Genomic DNA, 16,226 nt, shown 5'->3' with positions numbered 1-16,226 from the left:
AGGACAACTCCAAAGACACAGCTGTTTTCTCACTGGTAACCAATGATACAAACTTACGAGTAATCATCCCCAATTATTGTGTTGACTTTCGCTAACTCAGCCCTAGCGAAAACAGAAGGCTTAAGGAGAAGGCTTATCTTTGATTCATAGCATTTCTATTTGTGATTAATTGTTCTAGGGTACTACATTCTAGGCGGAGTTATTTATTTGAGTCTAGTATAAAAAAATAATCAACAATTTTAAAAATATGGATAGTAAGTTCATTTTTTTAATAATCAGTTCTCATACCCCTGCTCTTACAGACTTGTTTCTTATATCCCTATTACAAGAAGTGCATATCTATTTTGTATATGTTAATTATTACATCAGAGTAAAAAATACCTTTTCAGTCTAACGTCATCACTAGTCAGCACTACAGGCAATGAGTAATTAAATTATAATTAATTTGAAGATTTTAAACACTTCATCACAGAGGAATTTTAAGATTACAAAGCTATTGCATTTGGAAGATAGATTATCTAAGGCACATTGAGTAAAATCTGTAGAACATTTTACAGGATAAATAAAAAGTAGTCCCAACTTTTAAATTTTGGCATCACTGTGGATATATTAAGACAGAGGTTTTCACAGACTAGGGAGCCTGAAATGTAAGAAGGTGGGGGTTGCACCAGACTGATTAGATGATGGAGAATGGCTGCAAGGTGGTTGGAAAAACTGGGCAGGTGGTAAGCCCTTCTACAATGCAGCAGGGCACGGTGCAGTACTGGAAACTTTTTTTGCAGGGAAGAATCAGTTGTTGATTCTGCAAGGTATAAAGTTGTCCAAGATGAACTATATTTCCAAAAATCCCCTTCCCTAAGTGTTTTCCATTATCATGCAGCACCAGAGACATTTTGTGTAAGATAAGGAGGGCAAAAGCAAAGCAGCAGCTACAGTGCTTTTTGCATGCTCAGACAGCTGGACTAGGGTCACCAGGTACCACTGTAGCTCCCACATGTCGCTTACTGCTTAGCTTGGGACAGCAGGCAGGCCTGCAGCTCTATTTCCTCTGGATTTCTTCAGCTTCTTCCTTAGCATTTAGGATGGAGACAATGAGAACACAGAGGTTCTGGTCTGTCCTCATGTGTTCTAGCTTTATCCCTGCTCTCTATTTTAAATTCATCTTCCCTTCCTCTGCCTGCCTTCTACTCTCCAAGCTCTAGTAAGCCATCAGCAGTCACTTACCCAGCTCCCACAATTGCATAAGGTCGAATCCTTAAAACAAGTCCCTTATTATATAGATTCTATGCTTCCTACTAGTTCTGTTTCTTTAATTAAAGCCTAAGTGAGAGAGTCAGGGTGAGTCAACTTGTTATCAAGAGGTCATGATGTTTTACACTTTTATCCATTAATGCTGGTATGTGTGCAAAGTAATTTTAATAGTCTATCTTAGATCTTAAGTTATATGGCAAAAAAAAGTACACTTAAATGGAATTCAAGAGAAGTAAGGACTATCTTTACATTAATTATATATTCATATGCGATTTATATATGGTCATACAAGGAAGATAATGATCTATTATAGAGTCTAGGCTGAAACTAGTAGAGATAGGAAAAAATTCAAATTTAAATACATATTCAAGAAGGACTTGGTTTCTCAGTTAGGGTATGACTACAGGCATCTGTTTTAAAGCTGGTCATTTCTTCAAGCTGTTCTTTTTCTGGCAGCCAACCATAGACCTCAGGACCTAAGTCTCATATACTGAACCTGAACCCCATCTGCATTTAAAAATATATAGATACAGGGATCCCTGGGTGGCACAGCGGTTTAGCGCCTGCCTTTGGCCTAGGGCGCGATCCCGGAGATCCGGGATCGAGTCCCACGTCGGGCTTCCAGTGCTTGGAGCCTGCTTCTCCCTCTGCCTGTGTCTCTGCCTCTCTCTCTGTGTGTGTGATTATCATAAATAAATAAAAATTTTAAAAAAATTAAAAATATATATATATATAGATACATACATAAATATACATGTTTCTATTTTATAGGCTACCTGTTCATGAAAAATTTTTGAACAATATGCAACTATCATCAAACATTATCTTGAATATTCTGATGCCCTGAAAGATTTTTTTTAAAGATTTTATTTATTTATTTATTCATGAGAGACACAGAGAGAGGCAGAGACACAGGCAGAAGGAGAAGCAGGCTCCATGCAGGGAGCCATGCCCTGGCACTAAATCGCTGAGCCACCCAGGTGTCCCATGCCCTGAAAGATTTTTTTAGGAATGCAATTTTTATTGTTGATGCATTTTTTATTGTTTATTTGTTTACATATTTTATTTAATGACACCACTATTGGGGAAATATTCTAAGTACAATAATGCAAACATAAATCAGAATGTCTGCTGCAAGAGAACAGGGAGGACTGAAGTAGTTAAAGTAGTTTATTTAATTCCATAAATAAAATATTATTCATTTCCTTCACTATCTGGTACTCGACAATATGCCAATAATATATATTATACATTCAAGACATTCAGAGCTCAATCTCCAGCTCTATATTGTATTGCTGTCAGCAAATAGGTAGGTGTAGCCCTCGAAAGTCTGAAGACTCATTAGTTTCTCACAGAATCCAGGGAAGAATAGATATTTCAAGTAGGTTTAACTTGCACATGTGTTGTTGTCTCTGGTTTTTGAGCCAGTAAGGATGGGATGGTAGTGAAGAGCAGCTGAGACTGGGAGACTGGATAATATAGGAACCCCAATTGGCAGAAATATTAATAAGCATTAGGCAGCAAAAACATTACCATTATCCTATTCACTCATTCAATGAAAAAACTAGTAATTTTAGGACTACACTCCAGTCTAATGGACAGTAAACGGTAGCCCACATAAACCAGATTTTGAATAAAGGGCATAAGTTCAATTGATTTCTGGCTAAAGAACAAGAGATATTGACTGATGGATCCTAATAACCAGATCCCAACAGCCTTCCAACTACCATCAACTTGAACAATCCCTGGAGATGGTCCCAGAACTTAGGGCAGTCTATGTATACTAGTCACTTCAAGGAGCCCAGGACACCCCAGTCGACCCTTGTTATCACGCTCCCCCTCCCCTCAGATCTGCTCAGTGCTTCCTAGACAGTGAGAATACGACACCAAGGATGGATCAGGAGTGAGGGGAGAGGAAGAGAGAAAAGGAGAGGTCTTGTCAGAAACACATGGAAGGCTTAGTTTTCGCAACTGCCCTTATTGCTGTCCAGATGGCTGTGGGAGTGCTATCTCCAGGAACCTGTGGTGTCCTGAAGGCCTCTGAGCACAGGACACGCAGCTCTGCGACCCGGGGAAGCAGCTGGATCTTCACTGTCTGACATGCTTGGCCGAGGCAAATGATTATTAAGTCAGAAAATGGTATGATGGGCCACCCAGGTGGCTCAGTGGTGTAGCACCTGCCTTCGGCCCAGGAAATGATCCTGGGGTCCTGGGATCGAGTCCCACATTGGGCTCCCTGTGTGGAGCCTGCTTTTCCCTCTGCCTGTGTCTCTGCCTCTCTCTCTCTCTCTGTGTGTCTCTCATGATTAAATAAATAAAATATTTTTTTAAAAAAGGAAAATGGTACGACAGTGAATCTGTCATCTCAGAAAGAATCAGATAAAGAAATGTATCCTAAAACAAAAAACCAAAACAAAACAAAACAAAAAACCCACAGCTTTCTGAGCCTTTAGGTGTGTACAGTGTGCCTGGCTGAAAAATAGAACTATCAAAGAGAATTCTCATTTTTAACAGATAGCTGATTTCCATTTAGCATATAACTTCCTCCCGAGGCTACTTGCATCTGAAGAGGACAAGCTTACCCTGAAGCAATGACAGTACACTGCAGAGGTTACAAGCTTGCAGAGATGAGTAGGGCGGCTAGAGAAGAAATGGAAGGAGGGAATTGACATTGCCCAGAAAAGACTGTCCTAACTTACAAGGAATTTAAAGATTTAAAAATAGAGGAGGGACAGGTTCTGGGAGCCAGTGAATATACTTGTCTCATTTACAACTCATGACAATCAGAGGAGAGAATTTCTACAAACAGGTTCACTGTACAGAGGAGCACACAGAAGAACAGAAGCTGAGTCACATCACGATCATTATCTAAAGCTAGCAGTAAGTGGCAGATCTCAGATGAGGCCACAGCTCATAGATTTAGATTTCAAAGAAGAGAAATGGTACTTACGTCAGAATTAGAGGTGGGATTTCCTAGACATGACATGCAAAAGAAGATAACAGGGACCAGATTCTTGGAAAATAGCTCCACCAAAACAAGAAGGGAAACCAGAAAAGCAAACAGGATCATTCAAGAAAGTGGGAGGAAAACCAGCAGTTTTTAGTAAATTCAAGTGAAAAAGATGAGAATTTCAAGGAAATGAAAGGCAATACTGCCAAATACCGCACTGAGGTTAAATAACGCAGTTCTAAAAGATTGGCAGACAAGTCTCTTTTTACAATTGAACCAATTGTACTCTATTTATAGATTTCCTTCTTAATCATTTGCTTTGTCCGACTCATCTTTGCAAAAACTTGTTTAGATTTTTCCCAAGGGTCCTGCATAACTGACTATAAACAATTATTTTACCTGTGATTAAATACATAACTATACGTAAAAACATGGAGTTATGTTTATTACATTGCTTCATCTTTATGTGATGAATATAAATAAGTACTTAAAAACATAAATGAAGTGAAACCTTAGAATGAAATTCAACTTCCGTGTTAGAATATTGCTTTGAAAGACATCAGATTTTGAAGTAGATATTTCTTTGTGGGTATAATTTTTTCCATATAGAGAGAGCATTAACTGGTTAGACAATGTGAACTAGTTACTGCAGAATGAGGCTCAATATTTCTTCCCTTTCTTCTTCCGTATTTTTTAAAATGGAAAAATTAGTTAGGATGTAAATCAACAATGAGACCGTTCTACATGCTTGGATACTGATGCAGCCATTGAAATTACCGTAAAAATTTGCATTTCTGAAGAAGCTACTGAGACATCACACTCAAACCCTTCATTCAATTAATTTTTCATTCCCAATATTCTCACGAGTATTGTATTGGGTGCCCTCTATTAAAAAAGAGATGAGACACATCATTGCTTATTACAGTGAGCCCAAAGTCTAGAAGAAAGAAAGAAAACATAGTCTGAGTATCCTTATACTAAAAGGCAGCAGAAAGTGCTCTAGAAACACAGTGAAGAGGCAACTTGTAGAGAGGGTCCAATAAGGGCTTCCTGAGGAAGGGACAACTGGGCTGGATGGTGAAGTAGTCTAGCCAGACGCTCAAGCGAGGGGTAAGTTTAACAGTGAATTTAATATAACCAGAAAGGAAATGTGTACAGAAAGGGAGTAATGACTGCAACATAGCAGATGCTCAATAATTGGGACTCTGCTGTCTCACACTTCCATAAATTATCTTATACCCATCCTGTATGTGTCCCAGAATATTCCCTTTACTTTGTGAACCAGGCTAAAGAAATATTTCAATAATTGGGACTCTGATGTCTCACACTTCCATAAATTATCTTATACCCATCCTGTATGTGTCCCAGAATATTCCCTTTACTTTGTGAACCAGGCTAAAGAAATATTTCAAACATAAGGTATTAAAGCTTCCTTGAGATTTTTAAGGGAAAGCAAAAATATAAATTGGATATTTAGTTTAACTGGGACATATTACACTTCCTGTACATTCGGGGCAGCTGAATCTGACTTGGGACACAGTTACCTATCAGAAGAACCCTGGGGGGAGGTGGGCGGGTCCTGGCAGGGTGGCTGCACAGGGGCCACCCCCTGGGCCTCAATCTGTCCAATGCTGTACAGCATAATGCCACTGGCCATTCTGGAAGATATATTACAGGCTTTTTGTATTTTTTTAAGGTTTTATTTATGTATTCATGAGAGACACAGAGAGAGGCAGAGACAAAGGCAGAGGGAGAGGCAGGCTTCCTGTGGGGGAGCCCCATACAGGACTCGATCCCAGGACCCCAGGATCACAACCTGAGCCAAAGGCAGACGCTCAACCACTGAGCCACCCAGATGCCCGAGGCTTTTTGTATTTTTAATGTTATAAAGGTAATTTCTGTGTCTGGCATTACATTTTTGGAAAGCTATTGGTTATTTGTTTTCTGAGGGACAGAAGATACATGAAGATAGAGGATTACAGAAAATAAAGTTCATTCGTTGCAGACACTAAAAAGAATATATAAATATAAATACACATTGTGATGATATTGTATAGTTATATAAATATTGTATATGTATATAATTATTAAAGTGGACTGGCTATTTAGTATTGAGACATGTGTTTATAAAAGGTATACTACCCAATATATAGCTTCTCATAAATTAGGACACACATTTTGCTCATGTTTTAATATCACTGATATTCTGATACAATCCATGCATTTAAAATAGAATTTTTCAATACGTACTGGCTACATGTTACAAGGATCCACAATTACTCTCTATGCCTTTCCAATGCCATATATAGTCACACATAGCAGATGCTAAATAAGAATTATTAATGAAATAATAAAATTCAAGGTGAAATTTTATTATTTAGGAGGCTTTTCTTTTCTTTTCTTTTTAAGATTTTATCTATTTATTCATGACCCACACAGAGAGAGGCAGAGACACAGGCAGAGGGAGAAGCATGCTCCATGCAGAGAGCCCAATGTGGGACTCGATCCCAGGACTCCAGGATCACACCCTGAGTCCAAGGCAGATGCTCAACCACTGAGCCACTTAGCATCCTTAGGAGGCTTTTAAAATCTAATCCATCTGTATTTTAATTTTCTTCTTATAAAATTAGGATAATCATAATCACAGCTACTCTACCTTATTTCTTGATTCACTGTGGAAAAAAGTGAAGTAAAAGTTACTTGATAATTTGTACAGCAGTCTATACACTTAAGGTGTTTTTGTATTACTTTTACTGTTATTTTTAAAACATGACTCTAAATGACATTATTCGCAATTATTCTTTGTTCACATCAGGCTCAGGGAATCTCCTGACTTTTTAAAGAAAATATTATTTGTTTATCATGTTTTAGATACTCATTTTATACAATCAACTTTGAAGGCAATGTTAAAACTACTCTTTGATTTGTTGGTTTATTCCCACTCTCTTTCCCTCTCTCTAATGTAATTAGCATTTGACCTAATTTTTAAAACTACCTTTCTATAACAATCAACAATAGCATAGGATTTTTTTAAAAAGATATCTCTATGTATTCCTTCTCACTGTACTGATTAAATATATTTCATAATAGCAATATTCCAGCTCATGATTAGCTTATTCAAATTATTACTACACATTTTACTTGATTCTCTTTGATTTCCTAGAAATTAGGAATTTGGGAAAAGGAATATGTTACATATGTTAACATTTTGCTTAATAGTACATAATAAGACCTTACAATAAATACTACAGGTCTAAGGAAAAATTATATTTTAGTGCACTTTGCCAAAATTTTTAAGTAAATATATTTACATATGTATATATTTTATAATCATCTAAAACAACTAAAGTTAGTGAAATGGAGCATCACATTGTAGGTGTGAATAAGGTCTTGGGCAAAAAGCAAAATGGAGGAAGCAGTATTCTAAAGATACAATCAATCCTTATTTCAGAGGAATCATTTTCCAAATGCTTTTGGGTGATGTGTTCTTTTAGATTTGCATTTAAAGTCAAGGTAATCTCACAGGACTCATTGGAAAAACAACTGAAGGATGTTATGATCCTAAATAGACTACTTTCAAACGTGAATATATTTTGGCAGTTAATATAAAATAAAATCAGAAAAACTGACACCTTGAGAGTAAGCCAATTTCAATTCCATCTGTATTCTCAGGATTTAGATATATGAAAAAACTGTTGTGTTGTTTTAATGATCTCTCAATATCTATAATTGTGATATATTAATTATGGCTATAACAAATATAAAAAATTTAGTTTTGTGAAGAAATTGATCAAAATGGTAACATTACATCAGGCCACATCAAAGGTTGGTTTTCTAGTGTGAAAATTTCCTTTTTCTTTCTGAGGAATACTTAATTTTATGTTGCCCTTTTCAAATATTAAGATTCTAAGGAATTCTATTTATTTTACTCATTTAATCACTATCTCTTATTAACAAGTCTTATCTTGAATTATTACAAAATAAACTTTAATTCTCTGATAGTAATGTCAATTTCAAATATGGGGTGTGTGTTACAGAAGTCATGAGATTAGGTGTGCAATAAACAAGAAGCGAAAATAAAATCATCATTGTGGCCAAGAGCTTACGTACAGAGCTCTTGAGCATTAACTCCAGAAACACTGTCATTACTGCAGTGACCTTGAAACCTTGAAAACAAAAGCACACCATTCAGCGCATGACTAGGCCCCATCCTCCTACATTCATATTACCTTAAACCTGCTTGCTTTATTGTTGTTCCTGGTTTGGTTTGGTTTTGGTTCTTTCAGTATGTTAACGAAGGTTCCTGCTCACTTAGCCACACTTAGCCTATTTTATTCTCCTATCTAGATATAACACTTCAGGCCCTTCATCCCTGGGAAAAGCCTGGGGTGAGATCTATGCATGCTTCTTAATACTTTTAAGACCAATCAGGGATCCTAATTATTGGAAAAGGTGTTATTTTAAATAATAACGTTTATTATATTTTAATTCAAAGAATATCCTGGAGTAGACAAGGTGTGTCAAATGGAAATATTCTGAGAATGTTGTATAAAATCAAATATGAAGCTGAAAATACTCTCTACTGATAAAGTTGAGCAATTATTACAATAATTTATTATTCACACCCAATCGTTCTTAAATCTGGAGTTTTAACGGACTAAAACTCTTTGGTCAAACTAATGTTAGCGTGAGCCTAGAATGGATCCTCAGAGAGCCACAAATAACCCAATATATAACCGCATCTCCTCAGATGTCCTCAATAAAAGCTGACAAGAGAGAGAGTGTCAAAGTTCAGTTCATGAAAAGCAATTACAATGGCATGGTGGTAGGGCGGGCAAGATAATGGTGTTCAGGTAGATGGCTTTCTGGTGCTGTTTCAGTCCTAGGGTACATTTAAGAGAATCAAGAAGAATGAGTAGAATGGACATTCTGCAAGCAAACCTCCGTGACCTTTATTTTGGCCAACCTTTTTAGAAAAGCTTTATCTGATCTGAGGCTAATTCAAGATTAGCAACAGCTGAAGTGCAGTCACACTGCACAGCCCTTCTTAGTTGGGGAGCTATGTATTTTAATCCTTTTTAGCCAAACTGGGAGTCCAACTGATATTTCGGTATCATCTTATGAATGATGATAGCAGAACAAGGGGATATATTGAACAGGGCGGGCTGTGTCTTTTTGTGCTTGCTTTCTGTAGTGTCTATCACAAACTCATAAAATATTTTCAGTTAATATTTGATTAAAGTTGTCAGTGCATGTGGCAATAAACCAACATGAATCCAAAGCTGCACATATTACTAAGAGCTGAAAATATTATCTACAGAATAGGAAAAAAATTAAAATGTCCTTCATTGTAAGAATGATAACAGAAGAAAATTGATATTTTCTAGCCACTAAATATACCTTGTGATATGTCCAGTATGGTCATTTAAAAATGTCTGCATTCAACAATGTGCTTAAAAATTAGGGACAATAATGCCATTGTCTATCCTCATGTATACTTTTTTACATCTTTATGTATCTGAATAAAGACTATTAAAGTTAGAAAAGAGTGTTCATTTTTTGATACCTTTAAGAAAAAAACAGTATCAAATAAATGCTTAGTCAGTGCCTTATTTCTCATGTACATTTTTATATCATGGTTACTAAAACATTTTAATTCAGAGTATGTTGTTTTGATAAGATTAATCAATATCATATTTGAGATGATTATATTTAAGAAAGATGAATGAGAAAAAATATAAGAACTTCACAATAATTTTGAGAGAATCACTAGAATAAAAAATATATATATAGGTTGTCTTTGTTTTTAAACCTGTCATCAAATTTCATCATAACTTACCAAGATTATTATATGCATCCTCAGCAGATGGCCTCATTCATATGTGATTTGTAACAGCTTTCTTCTCAAACAGATTTTTAAATATGCACCAAAATAAATTAGGAACATGCTCTCATATAATGAACAAGATGGGGGATTTTTCTAAGTCCAAATATGCTCATTCTAAAATAACAAGCCGATTTTTTTTCCCTTAAAGATCACACTATATTTGAGTGAGGAAAGCTTCAATGACACAGAAGAGAACGATTCTCTTAATTTTTCATATTTCAATTATTCATTTAAGATAAAACCCTATTTTAATGTACCCACTTTTCAGTCCTTACTATTATATTAAAAGGCAGATTTAGGGGTGCTTATGTGGCTCAGTTGGTTAAGTATCTGTCAGTTCAGCTCAGGTCACGATCTCAGGGCTGTGAGATTGAGCCCTGTGTCAGGCTCTGTTCCCCGGGGTAGAGTCTGCTGGAGACTCTTTCCCCTCCCTCACCCTCCATTTTGCTCCTCCCCCTACTCTCTCTCTTTATCTCTCTCACACATGCTCTAAAATAAATTAAAAAAAAAAAAAAAAAAAAAAAAAGCAAGCAGACCTAATGCCAGTCTGCTTTAAATCTGTCATCAAATTTCATCTATAACCTACCAAGATTATAATATGCCTCCTCAGCAGAAGTTTCTTAAACAAAAGCAAACACAAGATGCTGAGTTAAATATAATGGGATGGTGGTAGGGCAGGCAAGATAACAGTCTCCAGGTAAATGGCTTTCTGATGCTTTACTTCAGTTCTAGAGTACCCTTAAGAGAATCAAGAAGAATGAACAGAATGACATTCTTCAGTCAAACCTCCAGGACAATTATTCTGAGCAAGCTTTAGAAAAATGTGACCTGAGGCTAATTCAGGATTATACTGTGACAAGCACCTGGAATGCAGTTATTCTGTGCAGGCCACGTAAATTGGGGAGCCAAGTATTTTAATATCATTTAGCCCAACTGGATTTGGGCTGATACATTATGATTATCTTATAAATCTATACAAATGAGTTAAAGCTAAATATTTCAGAAACAAAACTGGAAGTTTAAAGTTCAGTTTTCTTCTGTGTAACATAGGGATGAGTTAGTCAAAGGCCATGTGCTACTTTTCAAATGTAAAAACTTGAATAATCTCTATGAACACATAATTTAAAGAGATTAATATGGGATATTTTCCAAAAATTCCTGACATACCATGTTTTATCACCAAGGAATTATATTATTTATATACCTATATCTAGAAAGGAGTATCCCATTTTATTTAAATGCATTTTACAACTCATTGTAGGAAGTGACCACATTAAATATATGTATTTTTGTGGCCCAGTTTAAACTATCATCTTCTCCAGATGAAAATCCAAGGATACTAACATTTTAACTGGGTTATACAAGGAGAACTGTAGCAAACTGGCTAATGCACTGAGATAGATAAGACAAAGTAAAATCTTCATTTTTCTACATACTATTTATTTGACTTTTGAAAAAGTAATCAATTTTTCATCTTCATTTCTGAGGTAGAGATAACAGCAACAACATGGAGATTCTCTTTCTATATATGTGTGTGTGTGTGTGTGTGTATAAAATGCCATTTATACATTTTTTCTTTGCTATTCAGAAATTTATATAACATTTGGGTTATCAAGGTCTCTTATTTTACTACTCCTTGCTTCTCAGAAGTTTGAAGGTGGTTCTCAATTTATTAACAATTCTGACAGAAGACTAAATAAAAAGCATAAATGTTGTTTGATATTTTAAAGGCAGAAAATAAGAATCATTGAAAACATAGAAAATGAAAGATGAGAGTAAAGCAGAGGCAGCGGGGGAAGGTGGCGGCGGCCTTTCCACAGCAGGCCTGGACCATGGAGCAGCTGCACAGCGAGCAACTACCCAAGAAGGACATTATCAAATTTCTACAGGACCACAGTTCAGATTTGTTTCTTGCAGAACATAAGTTATTAGGAAACATTAAAAATGTGGCCAGACAGCTAACAAAGACCATTTGGTTAAAGCCTACGTCCATCTTTTTGAAAGTAAGTGTTTCAAAGTTACTGAAAGTATAAGCAAAGTGTCTGAGCAGGTGAAAAATGTAAAGCTTAATGAAGATAAACTCAAAGAAACCAAGTATGAAGAGACTCTGGATGAGGGTCCACCAAAATATACAAAATCTGTCCTTAAAAAAGGAGATAAAACCAACTTTCCCAGAAAGGGAGATGTTGTTCACTGCTGGTATACAGGAAAACTAGAGGATGGGACTGTTTTTGATACTAATATTCAAACCAGTTCAAAGAAGAAGAAAAATGCCAAACCTTTAAGTTTTAAGGTTGGAATAGGCAAACTTATCAGAGGATGGGATGAAGCACTCTTAACTATGAGTAAAGGAGAAAAGGCTCGACTAGAGATTGAACCAGAATGGGCTTATGGAAAGAAAGGACAGCCTGACGCCAAAATTCCACCAAATGCAAAACTCATTTTTGAAGTGGAATTAGGGGATATTGATTGAAATAGCAATGCTTCAGATACAAAGACATTAGCAATGATAAAACATGGCCTTGAAGAAACTTATGTAACTAGAGCTGGTTACTATTGTAAGGGAAAAATCAACTGGGAAATTCAAGAACTCAGATATTGTTTACCCAATCCCCAACTTTTAATATATGTGTAATCCATCATAATTCCCTAAAGTTTGAGATATTTTTACTACAGCTGTGTAAAATATTAGTTAAGGTGAAATGACTTTCCTTTTACCTCACGTTGTAAACTAAAAGGCTCAATAAAAACATATTGTGTCTTGAAAAAAAAAAAGAAAATGAAAGATGAAAAAACAATGACATAAATCTGTGACCTATTATATTTTATTCTAATCTGCTTTCCTATTTTTAATTCTATTTTTTATTCCAATTTTCTATTTTAATAGAGCTGACATCATACAATACTCATTTACTCCATCAATCATCTGTGCAGTGGGAGTTACATATTCATTTGGTATATATGCAATTTTTCCTACGACTTCCATTTAACTTTATAATAGACCACACTTGGTGCTACTTATTAATATATTTGCTTCTGTTCTTGAAAACAGCAATATAATATTCCATTGTCTGAACAAAACAAAAATTATTTAGCCATTTTTAAATTTTTACATACTAAAATGTTGCCAGTTTTCACTAAGGAAGCTTTTAAATCGTGTCTGGAGGGTCATCACAAATCCATTTGTAACACGGAGTTGGACGAGTCAGGGTTTTCTCGTTACAGCACTGGCTTCTCAAGCGCCTGACTTTCTAAATTACATATAGATCCTTCTAAATGAAAAAATAAAAACTAGGATTACTGCTAGCTCCTATCTGACGAAGTACCTGTTTTTTTTTTTCCTTTTTAGAGCAAAAAGCAATTCAATGAGGTATAGAAACTAAAAAATAAAGCACTTGACTTTCCTAATCAAATATCTCTAGTGAAAAAAGGTTCGACCATTTTCTTAACTCTTTAAAAGCAGAAAAGTAATACATTAAAATCAAATCCATTTTAAAACTCCCTAAAGAACTTAAAATTATTATAATCCAGTGATTTGCTTCTGTGCTCCCAGGTCCTTAAAGTATATAATATATTTGAAGGATAATATAACATTCTCAATAAAAAAGAAAAAGCCAATAACTTTTAACTGTGGTACTTAGTTTTACATAGGATTTTGAATAAATAGAATTTAAACATGTGTCTTTAATCTGATCTTAAATCCCCTAATCCTGCAAATCATTTAAGATAGAACATTTATAAGGTTACCAGATACATATTCTCTGTAGATAGAATGATATTATTTTTGGAATATCCTTTTCTTGTGGAGTTTCGGCTTCCCCTTTCATTTTCATCAGATGGTTTATACTGTATTGAGAGTCATGGGGAAGAATGAGGAGAGGGTTAAAAGAATTCACTACTTGGTAGTCTCTTCATCTGTGTTTTCCTAAATCTGAACCCATTAAAGAGACTAGCTGCAGCATGATATAGGGAGAACTCTCAGGCAGCAGAAATTAAAACAAGAGCAAAAAAATCTTTCTTGGTGACTATAAAAAGATTTCTTAGGCTCAGATGATGAAAGAAATTGAAAGAAGTTTATGGAGAATAGTGAAAGGAGACGGGGGAGGGGGCCCTAAGTTATACTTTCTATGAAAACTTAAATAGGGAGGCATGAAGAAATCCTTTCCCAGAGAATTTGTGGGAGTCGAGGGCAAGACCCAGAGTCACTGGAGTCATTTGCACAGGTGTGCAGGACCACTAGGTATCTGGTGGAGTTTTATATGCCCCAGAATTACACCAAAGGGGCAGCAACATTTCTGTGACTTTTTTATGGCTTCCTAAAACTAAGAAAACCATGGAAATTTGAAAAGAGATGGCTCACTAAAATGAGTGGACTAAGACCAGAGACAAGATGAATTTTTCAATATTTACCTATGACTTGATTACCATAGAGGTAATAATTATCACATCCCTGCCATGACTCTTTATAAATCCACTGGATCTTGTACACAGTACGAACTATAGGGGGATTCCAAATTGACTCAGATTAAGCTGTCGTCAACTTAATAAATGAGGTCCAAAATAGAACTTGATTTTAGTTACAAATAAATAATTGAGTGGAACTTGTTACTTGCACATCTGAGATTGTCTATTGTCATTCACAACTACTGCAAATAGAAAAGACTTTGCCCTCTATCATGTACTTAAGAAAGACTTTATTTTGCATAATGATGTACGATCTGTTTGCATGATTGGTGTTATTATTGATTAAACATGTTATCTCCCCAGATGATATCTAAATGTGATAATGCTCTCGGAGAAACATTCATTAAACATTGATACAATTAATTATATCACATCAAAAGGGAAAAATTATTAGGAAAGCACACCATGGTACAATAGACAAAATCACCACCAAATTCACACATGTCCATAACAATAAAGCAAATGATCAAATGAAGCATGATGAGCTATTTGTAAGTTTTTCAAAATCAATAATCACTTATTTCTTGCTTACTAATTTTAGAATCAGCTAGTACTTGCTAATAGGTCAGAAATAGTATTTACCCCAATTCTGCAAAAAAGTAGTCAATTATTTATGTTTCATTTAATTAATCAATAAACATTTGTGAATAATAATAATACTATTCATAAAAAATAACTGTGAACAATAATGTTCTAAGAACTCTTACTATGCAGTGGGGATAAAATGTGAGTTACGTGTTCCCTTTTCACTCAGATAATTGTGTGTCTCTGTATCTTTCAATCATCTACACATATTACTACCATACGATTGGAATATTATACTTTTATATGTTAATATATGTACATTTATAGTATAAATTCTGTATCTTCAGACTTCTGATGTAGTTTTAAAATGTGTCATATGAGGGATCCCTGGGTGGCGCAGCGGTTTGGCGCCTGCCGTTGGGCCAGGGCGCGATCCTGGAGACCCGGGATCGAATCCCACATCGGGCTGCTGGTGCCTGGAGCCTGCTTCTCCTTCTGCCTGTGACTCTGCCTCTCTCTCTCTCTGTGACTATCATAAATAAATTTAAAAAAAATTAAAAAAAAATTTTTAAATGTGTCATATGAGATCCCTGGGTGGCTCCGCGGTTTAGCGCCTGCCTTTGGCCCAGGGCATGATCCTGGAGTCCCATGATGGAGTCCCACGTGGGGCTCCCTGCATGGAGCCTGCTTCTCCCTCTGCCTGTGTCTCTGCCTCTGTGTGTGTGTGTGTGTGTGTGTGTGTGTGTGTGTGTGTGATGAATAAATAAATAAAATCTTTTAAAAAAGAAAAGATTTGGTCATTAAAAATAAATAAATAAATAAATAAATAAATAAATAAATAAAATGTGTCATAAAACAATGAAGTTAACAGCAATAATTTAAAATTTAAGATCACAAATTATAGTGGTTTATGTATATCATATTAACTCAAACTTTTTTATAATGTACATTATTATAGCCTTAATATCCCTTTTTATTCTTTTCCTCAACATTTCTGATAAACATAAAAAGTGTACATTTATTATTTTAGAAATTTATCATCTATGACAATTCATTTTCTTTCAAGAACCTGAATTGATGGTATAATGGCCAAAGTCATTTCCGTTTTGACAAATTACTGTTTAGATGTTTGGAAACCACCATTCCTTC

At 35.4% G+C, this 16,226-nt stretch overlaps 1 protein-coding gene and 1 pseudogene across 9 annotated transcripts in view; one reads left to right on the top strand and one right to left on the bottom strand.

Annotated features, from left to right (window-relative positions):
* PCLO (piccolo presynaptic cytomatrix protein) overlaps positions 1-16,226 on the bottom strand; it is a 383,872-nt gene that overhangs the window by 210,654 nt on the left and 156,992 nt on the right. The window lies entirely within an intron of this gene.
* LOC112925351 (peptidyl-prolyl cis-trans isomerase FKBP3 pseudogene) lies at positions 11,858-12,589 on the top strand (annotated as a pseudogene).

This window comes from Vulpes vulpes, chromosome 5 (assembly GCF_048418805.1).
Source record: "Vulpes vulpes isolate BD-2025 chromosome 5, VulVul3, whole genome shotgun sequence".
Lineage (NCBI taxonomy): Eukaryota > Metazoa > Chordata > Mammalia > Carnivora > Canidae > Vulpes > Vulpes vulpes.
This window is presented reverse-complemented; position numbering and strand designations above follow the sequence as displayed.